The 14,303-nt window shown below is 37.0% G+C and overlaps 1 pseudogene; it reads left to right on the top strand.

Moving 5' to 3' along the window:
• Nucleotides 1-2,733: 2,733 nt before the first annotated feature.
• Nucleotides 2,734-3,584, top strand: LOC134385566 (S-formylglutathione hydrolase-like; annotated as a pseudogene).
• The last annotated feature ends 10,719 nt before the right edge of the window (nt 3,585-14,303 follow it).

Raw genomic sequence — 14,303 nt, 5'->3', positions numbered from 1 at the left:
GAGAACAAAACAAAAGCTTCCCTTCACTGATGGAGCCTACATGCAGTGTGGGGGAGAGAGATGAACATTAAATAAACAATGTCACTAATAAATATTTGATCACTGAAAGATAAGCAAGAGGGAGAATCAAGGAGGCAGGAGAGAGCGTGACACTTAGAGACTTGATCTGAGGAGTTACCTAGGCAAAGCGTAAATAAAAATATATTTCAGCCAGCAGGAATTGCATGTGCACAGGCTTTGAGCCTGAAAAGAGGTGTTTTAGGAACTGAAAGAAGGCCTGTGCTATTGGGTCATGGTGAGCAAGAACAGGGTGACTCCAGGTGTGGTTGGAGAGGGTGGGCTGGGGTCAGACCAAGCAGGTTCCTGCTGAGAAGTTTAGAGGACAAAGGACATGAAAACAATTGAAGGTTTTTAATGATGTAGGGGCATGGCATGATTAATGGGCACCTTCTGTGGCTTTCCTCAAACTTAAAATCCAAACTCCTTACTGTGACCTGTAAGACCACTACCTACGTCTCCATCCACAATGACACCCCGCCTCCTCTTGCTTGCTCTTCTCTTGACACAAAGACTTCTCAGCTTTACATCAAACACACCAAGACCATTCCCACTTCAGGATTTTTGTACCTTTCTTTTCCTCATCTGGAAAACTTCTCCCCCACATCTCTACACTGCCCTATGACACTCTTTCCTCAGGTCTCTGCACACATATCATTTCTTCAGATACATTTCTCCTGACCAAAGAACATTATTTACTATTACCACTGACACAGGCATAGACCAATAGTGTGACATTAATTTTAAAAACACCCATTTACCTGGCTTTTACCATATGTTAAGTGCTTTAAATACATTATCTAATTTAGTTTTCATAACTCTATGCAATAAAAAGTATGTATCTCTTTTATAGACAAGAAAAATAAAGTACTAAAAGATTAAATGATGGTCCTATATCATACCTTAAGTAAGTGGCTGTGGTAGATAAAATCATTGGCCCTGTATTATTTGCAAACCTGTATTCTAATACATAACATATGTGTTATTATAGTCCCAGAAGAAGAAGAGAGAAAAAAAATGGAGCACAAGAAATATTTGAAGATAAAATGCCTGAGAACTTTCCAAAATTCGCGAAAGACCGCAAAGCACAGATCCAAGAATATCAGAGAGACCCAAGCAGGAAAATACAAAGAAATACAGACTAAGGGGATCATAACTGAACTGCTAAAAATTGAGGACAAAGAGAAAATGTTATATCAGCCAAAGAAAAAATGAACTTTATACACAGGGGCCAAAAATTAGAATAAGAGCTTTGCTTCTTAAAAAAAAAAAAAAAAATGGAAGCCAGATACAATAGAGTGACATCTTTAAAAATAATGAAAGAGATAAAAACTATCAAACCAGAATTTTATATCCAGTGAAAATATTCATCAAAAATAAAGTTGAAACAAACATATTTTCAGATAGACAAATGCTTAAAGAATTAATCTCCATTAGACCTATACTAGAACAAATGCTAGAAAATAGGAATATTTAGTGTCTTGATAAGTACTTGTCAAAACTGATTAAATGGTACACTTAAGATCTGAAGGGGTCACTGTAAGTAAATTATAACTTGATCAAATGTTTTAAAACTGGAAACTTACAAAATGTTTTCTGCATAAAAAGGCATTCTTTTCCAATTCACAATAGCAAAAAAAATACTGAAAATGCCATTTCCTTCTAACCCACTTTAACTAGGACACTGCACAAATGATAATGCAGCTGTAGAATATCATAGCCTATACCCTGATTAGCTTTGCAGTTGGTAGTACAACTTGATTAGAAAATATCATAACACAAAAATTCCCTAGGATCAACTGCAGTGGAAATAAAACTAGTCACTTTTTTCTTCTCACAGCTGGTATCCTGCCATTAGTGAAATACATTTATTTCATAAGAAAGAAGAATGTTCTATTAAGAAACCAGCTGGTAGCTATATACCCCATTAGAAAATCAGAATATAAAAAATACAAGCATCATAATAGAAACAAAACAAAAAGAGCGAAGAACCTAAAGAGAATTATGTTCATAAGAGGAAATTCAAATAGAACAGTTACAAAAAAATGTTCAAACTCATTAATAATCAAAGAAAATCAAATTGTAATGAAAATAAGAGAACTTTAAGAGCCGTTTATATTGGCCAAATCTTTTTAAATGCTGGTACAGTGTTGGAAGACTGATAATCCCATGCTTTGCTGGACCAGAATTCAAATTAGCAAAATCTTCCTGGAAAGAAAACCAAAAATGGGTATCACGATTCTTAAAAATTCACAGCCTTCTATGTTTAATATTTTGAAGAACGTCCATATCGCTTTCCATAATGGCTGTCCTAACTGACATTCCCACCAATGGCACTAATTTACAGTCTCATTGACAGTGTGTATGTATTATCTTTTCTCACCATCTTCACCAATACTTCTTATCTTTTGTCTTTTTGATAATAGTCATTCTAACAGATGTGAGATGATATCTCATTGTAGTTTTGATTTGCATTTCCCTGACGATGAGTGATGTTGATTATTTTTTCATATACCTGTAGGTCATTTGTAAGTCTTTTTTTGAGAAATGTCTGTTCAGGTCTTTTGCCCATTTTTTAATAGGGGTATTTGGGCTTCTACTCTCTGTGCTGCAGCCACTGCCAGAGGACCCTCTGCCCTTTGATGCAGATTGCAATAGCAATTGGACAGGAAAAGAATGGCATTGAAACAGATTTCCAGCAACAAGTGCTTGGGGCATTGCAGAAAGTTTTTGAACATGACAGTGTGGAACTAAACTGCAAAATGAAATTTGCTATCTACTTATCACCAACAGCAGAAACTGGAGAGTGTCCTGCAGTATATTGGCTGTCTAGGTTAACTTGCACAGAACAAAATTTCATATCAAAATCTGGCTATCATCAAGCTATCATCTCAGAACATGGCCTTGTTTTCATTGCTACAGATGCCAGCCCTCATGGCTACAATATTAAAAAAGTAGATGAGAGCTGAGACTTTGGCACTGGTAATGGGTTTTATGTGGATGCCACTGAAGAACCTTGGAAAACTAACTGCAGAATGTACTCTTACTTAGTGGAGGAGCTTCCCTAACTCATAAATGCCAATTTTCCAGTGGACCCTCAAAGGATGTCTATTTTGGTCTATTCCATCGGAAGCCATGGAGCTCTGATTTGGTTTGAAAAATTCTGGAAAATACAAATCTGTGTCAGCATTTGCACCAATTTGCAACCCAGTGTTTTGTCCCTGGGGCAAAAAAAAAAGCCTTTAGTGGATATCTGGGAACAGATCAAAGTAAATAGAAAGCTTATGATGCCACCCATCTTGTGACGTCCTATCCAGGTTCTCAACTGGACGTACTGATTGATCAAGGAAAAGATGACCAGTTTCTTTCAGATGGACAGTTCCTCCCCGACAACTTCATAGCTGCTTGTACAGAAAAGAAATTCCCCTGTTTTCAGATTACAAGAGGGCTATGATCATAGCTACTACTTCATTTCAACATTTATTACTGATCACAGCAGACATCATGCAAAATACTTGAATGCATGAAAAACTTCAGATAAAAGAGTCTCTTCGGGGTTATAAAAATGGCAATAAACAGAATTGCTGAGGGAAAAAAGTTTGAAATGTTGGATTTCATAATGCTAAACGTGCTTTATTCTGTTGTTGAATTACCTTCTGAATAAATATATAAAATCTAAAATAAATAAATAGTGTATTTGCTTTCTTGCTATTGAGTGGTTTGAGTTTCTTATAAATTTTGAATATTAACCCCTTATCAGAATATTAACCCCTTATCATGTATGGTTTGCAAATATTTTCTCCTATTCTGTAGTCTGTTTCTTCACTCTACTGATGGTTTCCTTTGCTGTGTAGAGCCTTTTAGTCGGATGTAATTCCATTTATCTATTTCTGTTGCTTTTGCCTTTGCCGTTGAGGTCATACCCAAAAAATTACTGCCCAGACCGATGTCAGAAAGCATTTCCACTGGGTGTTCTTTTAGCAGTTACATAGTTTTGGATAAATCCCATTCCTGGTATATCTGCAAAGGATATGAAATCAGTACCTGCATGTTGAAGAGATGTCGGAACTCCCATGTTATTGTAGCACTATTGACAATAGCCAAGAGACTGAATCAATCTAAGTGCCCATCAACACATGATTGGATAAAGAAATCTCTATATATACGCTGGAATACTATTCAGCCACAAAAAGGAATAAAAATCTGTCCTTTGTGACAACATGGACGAACCTGGAGAATATTATGTTAAGTGAAATAAGCCAGGCACAGAAAGACAAATACTTCATGATCTCAGTCATATATGAAATCTTAAAAAGTTGACCTCGTATAAGTAGAGAGTAGAACAATGTTTACAGGGGCATGGATGATTAGGGGGGAATGGGGATATGTCCGAGTGTCATAACTAGGAAAAAAATATTTTTAAGACAAATATGTAAGATATACAACAAGTAGCAAAACCATACTCAGTTATACTTAAAATAAGTAACCAGAATATTGAGATGGTACAATTTCTGACAGTATGAAGGGCTAAGAAGACAGAGATTAGAATTCTTAGTAACCAAATGGGCAGAGATTCCAGTGAATCTTCCTCTTGTTGATTGGGATCAACAAGGGCTGCATCTTAAGAATCAGAATGGATAAGTAAACAGGGCCTCATAGGAACTAAAGTTAACCTTCCAATAATTTCAGTTTCCAAAACTGAATTGAGGATCTTGAGAGAAGGCTTAAAATAGGAATAGAAAGGATCAAATTCCCAGAAGGGGACCAGAGAAAGAATGAGACAGAAGCAATATTTAAAGATATAACAGCTGAAAACTTTCAAAATTAGTAAATAAATAAATAAATAAATAAAATGAAGATGCATTCAGTAGGCACCATAGACCCTAAGTATATACACATGCATACCAGGGCACAGCATATTAACCTCCTGAAAGCCAAAACAAACAAGAAAAATTTTAAAGTGAAGAAAAAGGGCAGAACTTTCAAAAAACAATGAAAATGAAAACTGAATTCTCAACAAAAATAGTGAAATAGAGTCAAAATTCTGAAAGAAAAGACCACCAACTCAAAATTCTGTACCCATAAAAAATATCCTTTCAGAAAGAAGATGAGAGAGAGAAAGAGAGAATTGTCCTATATTTTCTTCTAAAAGTTTTAAAGATTGAGATCTTTAATCTACCTAGAATTGATTTTGTGTACGGCATGAGGTAATATTCCAATTTTATTTCTTCATAGTGACAACCAATCATGCCACCACAACTATGAGAAATATATCCTTTCCCTACTAAGTGGCCACTCCACTGCTAACATAAATCAAAGATCCATGCATGTATGGTCTATTCCTGAGTTCTTTTTTTCCCACTGATCTGTTTGTTTATTTCTGTGACCATACCAAACTGACTTAACTACTAATGCTTTCTAGTAAGTTTGGCAAATCACCACACATTATTCTTCATCAAAAAATCTTAGCTATTCTGGACCTTGGCACTTCTACATGAATATTAGAATCAGCCTGTCAAATTTCAAAAGAAAGAAATCTATTGAAAGTTTGATTCTTCCAATCCTTGAACATGATAAATGTCTCATTTTACTGAAACCTTATGTCTTCCAAAATAATTTTATAATTTTTCCATGGAGGTCCTGTATAAACTTTGTAAGACTTATTCCTAGGTGGTTGATATTTTTCACACTATTGTAAATGACATTTTAAATTTCATTTATTAACTGCTTGTTATTGATTCATAAAAAAGTAGTTTTTTATTTTATTTTATTTTATTTTATTATGAGTTGCTCCACATCCTTCTTAATACTTGATATTGACAGAATTTTTAATTTTATTTTTTTTTCCAAATTTTATTTTATTTTGTCAATAGACAATGTGGTTGATTATTGTGGCCCATTACTAAAACCTCCCTCCCTCCCTCCTTCCACTCCCCCCTCCCTCCCAACAATGTCCTTTCTGTTTGCTTGTCGTATCAACTTCAAGGAATTGTAATTGTTGTCTCTTCTTCCCTCCCCACCGCCGGTTTTATTGTATATTTATTTATTAATTTTTGCTCCCACAAATAAGTGAGAACATGTGATATTTCTCTTTCTGTGCCTGACTCATTTCACTTAATATAATTCTTTCTAGGTCCATCCATGTTATTGCAAATGGCAGTATTTCATTCTTTTTTATAGCACAGTAGTATTCCATTGTGTTGATATACCACATTTTCCGTATCCACTCATCTGATGATAGACATTTGGGCTGGTTCTAACTCTTAGCTATTGTAAAGAGTGCTGCGATAAACATTGGGGAACAGGTATACCTTTGACTTGATGATTTGAATTCCTCTGGGTATATTCTCAGCAGTGGGATAGCTGGGTCATATGGTAGATCTATCTGTAATTGTTTGAGGAATCTCCATACCATTTTCCATAGAGGCTGCACTATTTTGCAGTCCCACCAACAATGTATGAGAGTTCCTTTTTCTGTGCAGCCTCACCAGCATTTATCATTCACAGTCTTTTGGATATTAGCCATCTTAACTGGGGTGAGATGGTATCTCAGTGTAGTTTTGGTTTGCATTTCCCAAATGCTAAGTGATATTGAGCATTTTTTCATATGTCTGTTGGTTATTCGTATACCTTCCTTTGAAAAATGCCTATTTAACTCTTTTGCCCATTTTTTAATTGGGTTGCTTGGTTTTTTTCTTGTAAAGTTGTTTGAGTTCCTTGTATATTCTGGATATTAATCCTTTGTCAGATGTATATTTTGCAAATATTTTCTCCCACTCTGTTGGTTGTCTTTTAACTCTGTTAATTGTTTCTTTTGCTGTGCAGAAGATTTTTAGTTTGATATAATTCCATTTGTTTATTTTCCTTTGGTTGCCCATGCTTTTAGGGTTGTATTCATAATGTCTGTGCCCAGTCCTACTTCCTGAAGTGTTTCTCCTATGTTTTCTTTAAGAAGTTTTATTGTTTCAGGGTGTATATTTAATTCTTTAATCCATTTTGAGATGAGTTTCGTATATGGTGAGAGGTATGGATCTAGTTTCATTCTCCTGCATATGGATATCCAGTTATCCCAGCACCATTTGCTGAAGAGGCAGTCTCTTCCCCAGTGTATAGGCTTGGTGCCTTTGTCAAAGATCAGATGGCAGTAAGTATGTGGGTTGATTTCTGGATTCTCTATTCTAGTCCATTAATCAGTGTGTCTGTTTTTATGCCAGTACCATGCTGTTTGGGTCATTATAGCTTTGTAGTGTAGTTTAAAGTCAGGTAGTGCTATGCCTCCAGCTTTATTTTTTTTGCTCAGCATTGCTTTGGCTATGCATGGTCTTTTGTTATTCCAGGTAAATGTCTGGATAGTTTTTTCCATTTCTGAGAAAAATGTCATTGGAATTTTGATGGGGATTGCATTAAATTTGTAGATCACTTTAGGTAGTATGGACATTTTCACAATGTTGATTCTTCCAACTCAAGAGCATGGGATATCTTTCCATCTTGTATCCTCTCTAATTTCTCTCTCAGCAGTGGTTTGTAGTTCTCATTATAGAGATTTTTCACCTCCTTGGTTAACTCAGTTCCTAAGTATTTTATTTTTTTTGGTGGCTATTGTAAATGGGCAGGCTTTCTTGATTTCTCGTTCTGCTTGTTCACTATTGGAGAAAAGAAATGCTACTGATTTTTGTGTGTTGATTTTGTATCCTGCTACTGTGCTGAAATCATTTATCAATTCCAAGAGTTTTTTTGTAGAGGTTTTAGGCTGTTCGATATATAGGATCATGTCATCTGCAAACAGGGACAGTTTGACTTCATCTTTTCCAATCTGGATGCCCTTTTTTTTTTTTTTTTTTTAATTTTTTAAATTTTATTTTGTCAATATACATTGTAGCTGATTAATGCTCCCCATCACCAAAACCTCCCTCCCGTCTCCCTCCCCCCCTCCCCCCCAACAATGTCCTTTCTGTTTGCTTGTTGTATCAACTTCAAATAATTGTGGTTGTTATATCTTCTTCCCCCCCCCCCCGGTTTGTGTGTGTATGTGTGTGTGTGTGTGTGTGTGTGTGTGAATTTATATATTAATTTTTAGCTCCCACCAATAAGTGAGAACATGTGGTATTTCTCTTTCTGTGCCTGACTTGTTTCACTTAATATAATTCTCTCGAGGTCCATCCATGTTGTTGCAAATGGCAGTATTTCATTCGTTTTTATAGCTGAGTAGTATTCCATTGTGTAGATGTACCACATTTTCCGTATCCACTCATCTGATGATGGGCATTTGGGCTGGTTCCAACTCTTGGCTATTGTAAAGAGTGCTGCGATGAACATTGGGGAACAGGTATACCTTCGACTTGATGATTTCCATTCCTCTGGGTATATTCCCAACAGTGGGATGGCTGGGTCGTATGGTAGATCTATTTGCAATTGTTTAAGGAACCTCCATACCATTTTCCATAGAGGCTGCACCATTTTGCAGTCCCACCAACAATGTATGAGAGTTCCTTTTTCTCCGCAGCCTCGCCAGCATTTATCGTTCATAGTCTTTTGGATTTTAGCCATCCTAACTGGGGTTAGATGGTATCTCAATGTGGTTTTGATTTGCATTTCCCGGATGCTGAGTGATGTTGAGCATTTTTTCATATGTCTGTTGGCCATTTGTATATCTTCCTTAGAGAAATGCCTACTTAGCTCTTTTGCCCATTTTTTAATTGGGTTGCTTGTTTTCTTCTTGTAAAGTTGTTTGAGTTCCTTATATATTCTGGATATTAATCCTTTGTCAGATGTATATTTTGCAAATATTTTCTCCCACTCTGTTGGTTGTCTTTTAACTCTTTTAATTGTTTCTTTTGCTGTGCAGAAGCTTTTTAGTTTGATATAATCCCATTTGTTTATTTTTCCTTTGGTTGCCCGTGCTTTTGGGGTCGTATTCATGAAGTCTGTGCCCAGTCCTATTTCCTGAAGTGTTTCCCCTGTGTTTTCTTTAAGAAGTTTTATTGTCTCAGGGTGTATATTTAAATCCTTAATCCATTTTGAGTTGATTTTAGTATACGGTGAGAGGTATGGATCTAGTTTCATTCTCCTGCATATCGATATCCAGTTATCCCAGCACCACTTGCTGAAGAGGCAGTCCCTTCCCCAGTGAATAGGCTTGGTGCCTTTGTCAAAGATCAGATGGCAGTAAGTGTGAGGGTTGATTTCTGGATTCTCTATTCTATTCCATTGGTCAGTGTGTCTGTTTTTATGCCAGTACCATACTGTTTTGGTTATTATAGCTTTGTAGTATAGCTTAAAGTCAGGTAGTGTTATGCCTCCAGCTTTATTTTTTTTGCTGAGCATTGCTTTGGCTATTCGTGGTCTTTTATTGTTCCATATAAATGTCTGAATAGTTTTTTCCATTTCTGAGAAAAATGTCTTTGGAATTTTGATGGGGATTGCATTGAATTTGTATATCACTTTGGGTAGTATGGACATTTTCACTATGTTGATTCTTCCAATCCAAGAGCATGGAATATCTTTCCATCTTCTTGTATCCTCTCTCATTTCTCTCAGCAGTGGTTTGTAGTTCTCATTATAGAGATTTTTCACCTCCTTGGTTAACTCAATTCCTAAGTATTTTATTTTTTTGGTGGCTATTGTAAATGGGCAGGCTTTCTTGATTTCTCCTTCTGCATGTTCACTATTGGAGAAAAGAAATGCTACTGATTTTTGTGTGTTGATTTTGTATCCTGCTACTGTGCTGAAATCATTTATCAATTCCAAGAGTTTTTTTGTAGAGGTTTTAGGCTGTTCGATATATAGGATCATGTCATCTGCAAACAGGGACAGTTTGACTTCATCTTTTCCAACCTGGATGCCCTTTATTTCCTTCTCTTATCTGATTGCTGTGGCTAGTACTTCCAACACTGTGTTGAATAGGAGTGGTGAGAGTGGGCATCCTTGTCTAGTTCCTGTTCTTAAAGGAAAAGCTTTCAGCTTTTCCCCATTCAGGATGATATTGGCAGTGGGTTTATCATATATGGCTTTTGTTATGTGGAGATACTTTCCATCTATACCTACCTTATAGAGGGTCTTTGTCATGAATGAGTGCTGAACTTTATCAAATGCTTTGCCAGCATCTATAGAGATGATCATATGGTCCTTGTGTTTGATTTTATTAAAATGGTGTATCACATTTATTGATTTGCGTATGTCGAACAAACCTTGCATCCCTGGGATGAATCCCACTTGATTGTGGTGAATAATTTTACGTATGTGTTGCTGTATTCTGTTTGCTAGCATTTTAGTGAGGATTTTTGCATCTATATTCATCAAGGATATCAGCCTGTGGTTTTCTTTTTTGGTTATATATATATTTTGTTTTTTTTTTAAATTTTATTTTGTCGATATACATTGTGGCTGATTATTGCTCCCCATCACCAAAACCTCCCTCCCTTCTCCCTCCCCCCTCCCCCCCAACAATGTCCTTTCTGTTTGCTTGTCGTATCAACTTCAAGTAATTGTGGTTGTTATATCTTCTTCCCCCCCCCCCGGTTTGTGTGTTTGTGTCTCTGTGTGTGTGTGTGTGTGTGTGTGTGTGTGTGTGTGTGTGTGTGTGTGTGTGTGTGTGTGTGTGTGTGAATTTATATATTAATTTTTAGCTCCCACCAATAAGTGAGAACATGTGGTATTTCTCTTTCTGTGCCTGACTTGTTTCACTTAATATAATTCTCTCAAGGTCCATCCATGTTGTTGCAAATGGCAGTATTTCATTCGTTTTTATAGATGAGTAGTATTCCATTGTGTAGATGTACCACATTTTCCGTATCCACTCATCTGATGATGGGCATTTGGGCTGGTTCCAACTCTTGGCTATTGTAAAGAGTGCTGCGATAAACATTGGGAAACAGGTATACCTTCAACTTGATGATTTCCATTCCTCGGGGTATATTCCCAACAGTGGGATAGCTGGGTCGTATGGTTATATCTTTACCTGGTTTTGGTATCAGGATGATGTTTGCTTCATAGAATGAGTTTGGGAGATTTGCGTCCGTTTCAATCTTTTGGAATAGTTTGTAAAGAATCGGTGTCAATTCCTCTTTGAATGTTTGGTAAAATTCTGCTGTGAATCCATCTGGTCCTGGGCTTTTCTTTGTTGGGAGCCTTTCTGATAACAGCTTCAATCTCCTTTACTGTTTTTGGTCTGTTCAGATTTTCTACGACTTCATGGTTCAGTTTTGGGAGCTTGTGTGTGTCCAGAAATTTATCCATTTCCTCCAGATTTTCAAATTTGTTGGCGTATAGTTGTTTATAGTAGTCTCGAATGATTCCTTGTATTTCAGATGAATCAGTTGTAATATCGCCTTTTTCATTTCTAATTTTTGTTATTTGAGTCTTCTCTCTTCTTTTTTTATTTAGCTGTGCTAATGGTTTGTCAATTTTATTTAGCTTTTCAAAAAACCAACTTTTTGATTCGTTGATCTTTTGCATTGTTTTTTGGTTTTCAATTTCATTCAGTTCTGCTCTGATCTTAATGATTTCTTTCCGTCTGCTAACTTTAGGTTTGGATTGTTCTTGTTTTTCTAGTTCTTTAAGGTGAAGTGTTAGTTTGTTCACTTGCCATCTTTCTATTCTTCTGAAGTGAGCGTTTAATGCAATAAATTTTCCCCTCAATACTGCTTTTGCAGTATCCCACAGGTTTTGGTATGATGTATCATTGTTTTCATTAGTTTCAATAAATTTTTTGATTTCCTGCTTGATTTCTTCTTGGACCCATATGTCATTAAGTAGAATGCTGTTTAATTTCCATGTGTTTGTATAGTTTCCAGAGGTTCGTTTGTTATTAATTTCTAGTTTTAATCCATTGTGGTCTGAGAAGATACATGGGATAATTCCAATTTTTTTGAATTTATTGAGACTTGATTTGTGACCTAATATGTGATCTATCCTGGAGAATGATCCATGTGCTGATGAGAAAAATGAATATTCTGAGGTTGTTGGGTGGAATGTTCTGTAGATATCTGCCAATTCCAATTGGTCTAGAGTCTTGTTTAGATCTTGTGTTTCTCTACTGATTCTTTGCCTAGATGATCTTTCTAATATTGACAGTGGGGTGTTCAGGTCCCCTGCTATTATAGTATTAGTGTCTATTTCCTTCTTTAGGTCTAATAGAGTTTGTTTTATAAATCTGGCTGCTCCAACATTGGGTGCATACATATTTATGATTGTTATGTCTTCTTGATGGATCAGTCCTTTTATCATTAAGTAGTGTCCCTCATTGTCTCTTTTTATGGTTTTTAGTTTAAAGTCTATTTTGTCAGATATAAGAATAGCTACTCCAGCTCGTTTTTCTTTTCTGTTTGCATGGTAAATCTTTTTCCATCCTTTCACTCTTAGTCTGTGTGAATCTTTATGGCTGAGGTGGATCTCTTGTAGGCAGCATATAGTTGGGTCCTGCTTTTTGATCCAGTCAGCCAGTCTGTGTCTTTTAATTGGGGAATTTAAGCCTTTTACATTAAGAGTTGTTATTGAAAGGTGTTGATTTATTCCTAGCATTTTATTGGTTGTTTGGTTGTCTTAAGTGTCTTTTGTTCCTTGCTTTCTGATTTACTGTTTGTTTTCTGTGTTTGTTGGTTCCTTAGGTTGTAGATAGTGTTTTTGTTTGCTTGTTTTCTCTTCATGAATGCCATTTTTATTATACTAGCGGGTTTAGATTTTTCTTGGGTTTTTATGGCAGTAGTAGTTATTTTTCAGGAACCAAACCCAGTACTCCCTTGAGGATTTCTTGTAAGGGTGGTCTTGTGGTAGTGAACTCCCGCAGTTTTTGTTTGTCTGAGAAATATACTATTTGCCCCTCATTTCGGAAGGATAGCCTTGCAGGGTAGAGTATTCTTGGCTGGCAATCTTTGTCTTTTAGTATTTTGAAAATATCATCCCATTCCTTTCTAGCTTTTAGGGTTTGTGATGAAAAGTCTGATGTTAACCTGATTGGGGCTCCCTTATAGGTGATTTGACGCTTCTCTCTTGCAGCTTTTAAGATTCTCTCTTTATCTCTGAGTTTTGCCAATTTGACTATGACATGTCTTGGAGAAGGTCTTTTTGGGTTGAATACATTTGGAGATCGTTGAGCTTCCTGGATCTGAAGATCTGTGATTTTTCCTATACCTGGGAAGTTTTCCGCCACTATTTTGTTGAATATGTTTTCAATGGAATCTCCATTTTCCTCCCCTTCTGGAATACCCATGACTCGGATATTTGATCGCTTATGGTTGTCTGATATCTCTCTCAGATTTTCTTCAATGTCCTTGATTCTTTTTTCTTTCTTTTTGTCTGCTTGTGTTATTTCAAACAGCCCATCTTCAAGTTCAGAGGTTCTCTCTTCAACTTCGACAAGCCTGCTGGTTAAACTCTCCGTTGTGTTTTTTATTTCGTTGAATAACTTCTTCAGTTCAGCAAGTTCTGCTACATTTTTTTTCAGGACATTGATTTCCTTGTACATTTCCTCTTTCAGATCCTGTATACTTTTCCTCATTTCATCATGATGTCTAGCTGAGTTTTCTTGTATCTCATTCAGTTTCCTTAGAATTATCACTCGAAATTCCTTGTCAGTCATTTCAAGGGCTTCTTGTTCTATAGGATCTAGAGTTTGAGATTTATTAACTTTTGGTGGTGTACTTTCTTGATTTTTTGTATTTCTGGTATCTTTTTTTTGGTGTTTATTCATTGTGGCAGGGGGTTTCCCAGTCCACCGGTTTGAGACTATTGACTAACTAGGATGTTGCTGTGGTTGCCAATTTGGTATGGCTCCCTCCGTGACTGCTCAGTTGGCCTCTAGTGCCTTGTGTGTGTGGTTGCCTCGGGTCTTGGGCTTCTCCGGGGAGCCACCTTTCTGGTCAGCTTGGACTCTGCTGGGCTGGTGGATCACGTACCACAGGATGTGTGATCTCTGTTGAGCTTTCACTTCCTGTGCAGGACTTCTCCCTGTTCTGTGTGCTCTGGCCCAGGCTGTTAGATCGTGCAGTAGCGACCCCACCGGGTGTGTGGTTTTTGTCGAGTCTCTGCCTCCCTGGCCGCACGTCTCCCCACTCTGTGCGCACTGTGCTGGGCTGGGGCGTGTCTTCTGCACCCCTCGTCTATCAGCTGGGCCTTCAAGACCCTGCTCAGCGCCGCCTCGCCCAGGAAGTCTACCAGGTTTCTGCTGGGCACAGACGACTAGTCTCTCTGGGTGCCTTTGTAGCACTATGTAGATCTTTCTCGGGTCTTGTTCACCTTTGTATCCCCCC

The sequence above is a fragment of the Cynocephalus volans genome, chromosome 9, assembly GCF_027409185.1.
Source record: "Cynocephalus volans isolate mCynVol1 chromosome 9, mCynVol1.pri, whole genome shotgun sequence".
In the NCBI taxonomy this organism is placed as follows: Eukaryota; Metazoa; Chordata; class Mammalia; order Dermoptera; family Cynocephalidae; genus Cynocephalus; species Cynocephalus volans.
Note: the sequence above shows the minus strand (reverse complement) of the source record. Positions and strands in the feature narration are given on the sequence as shown.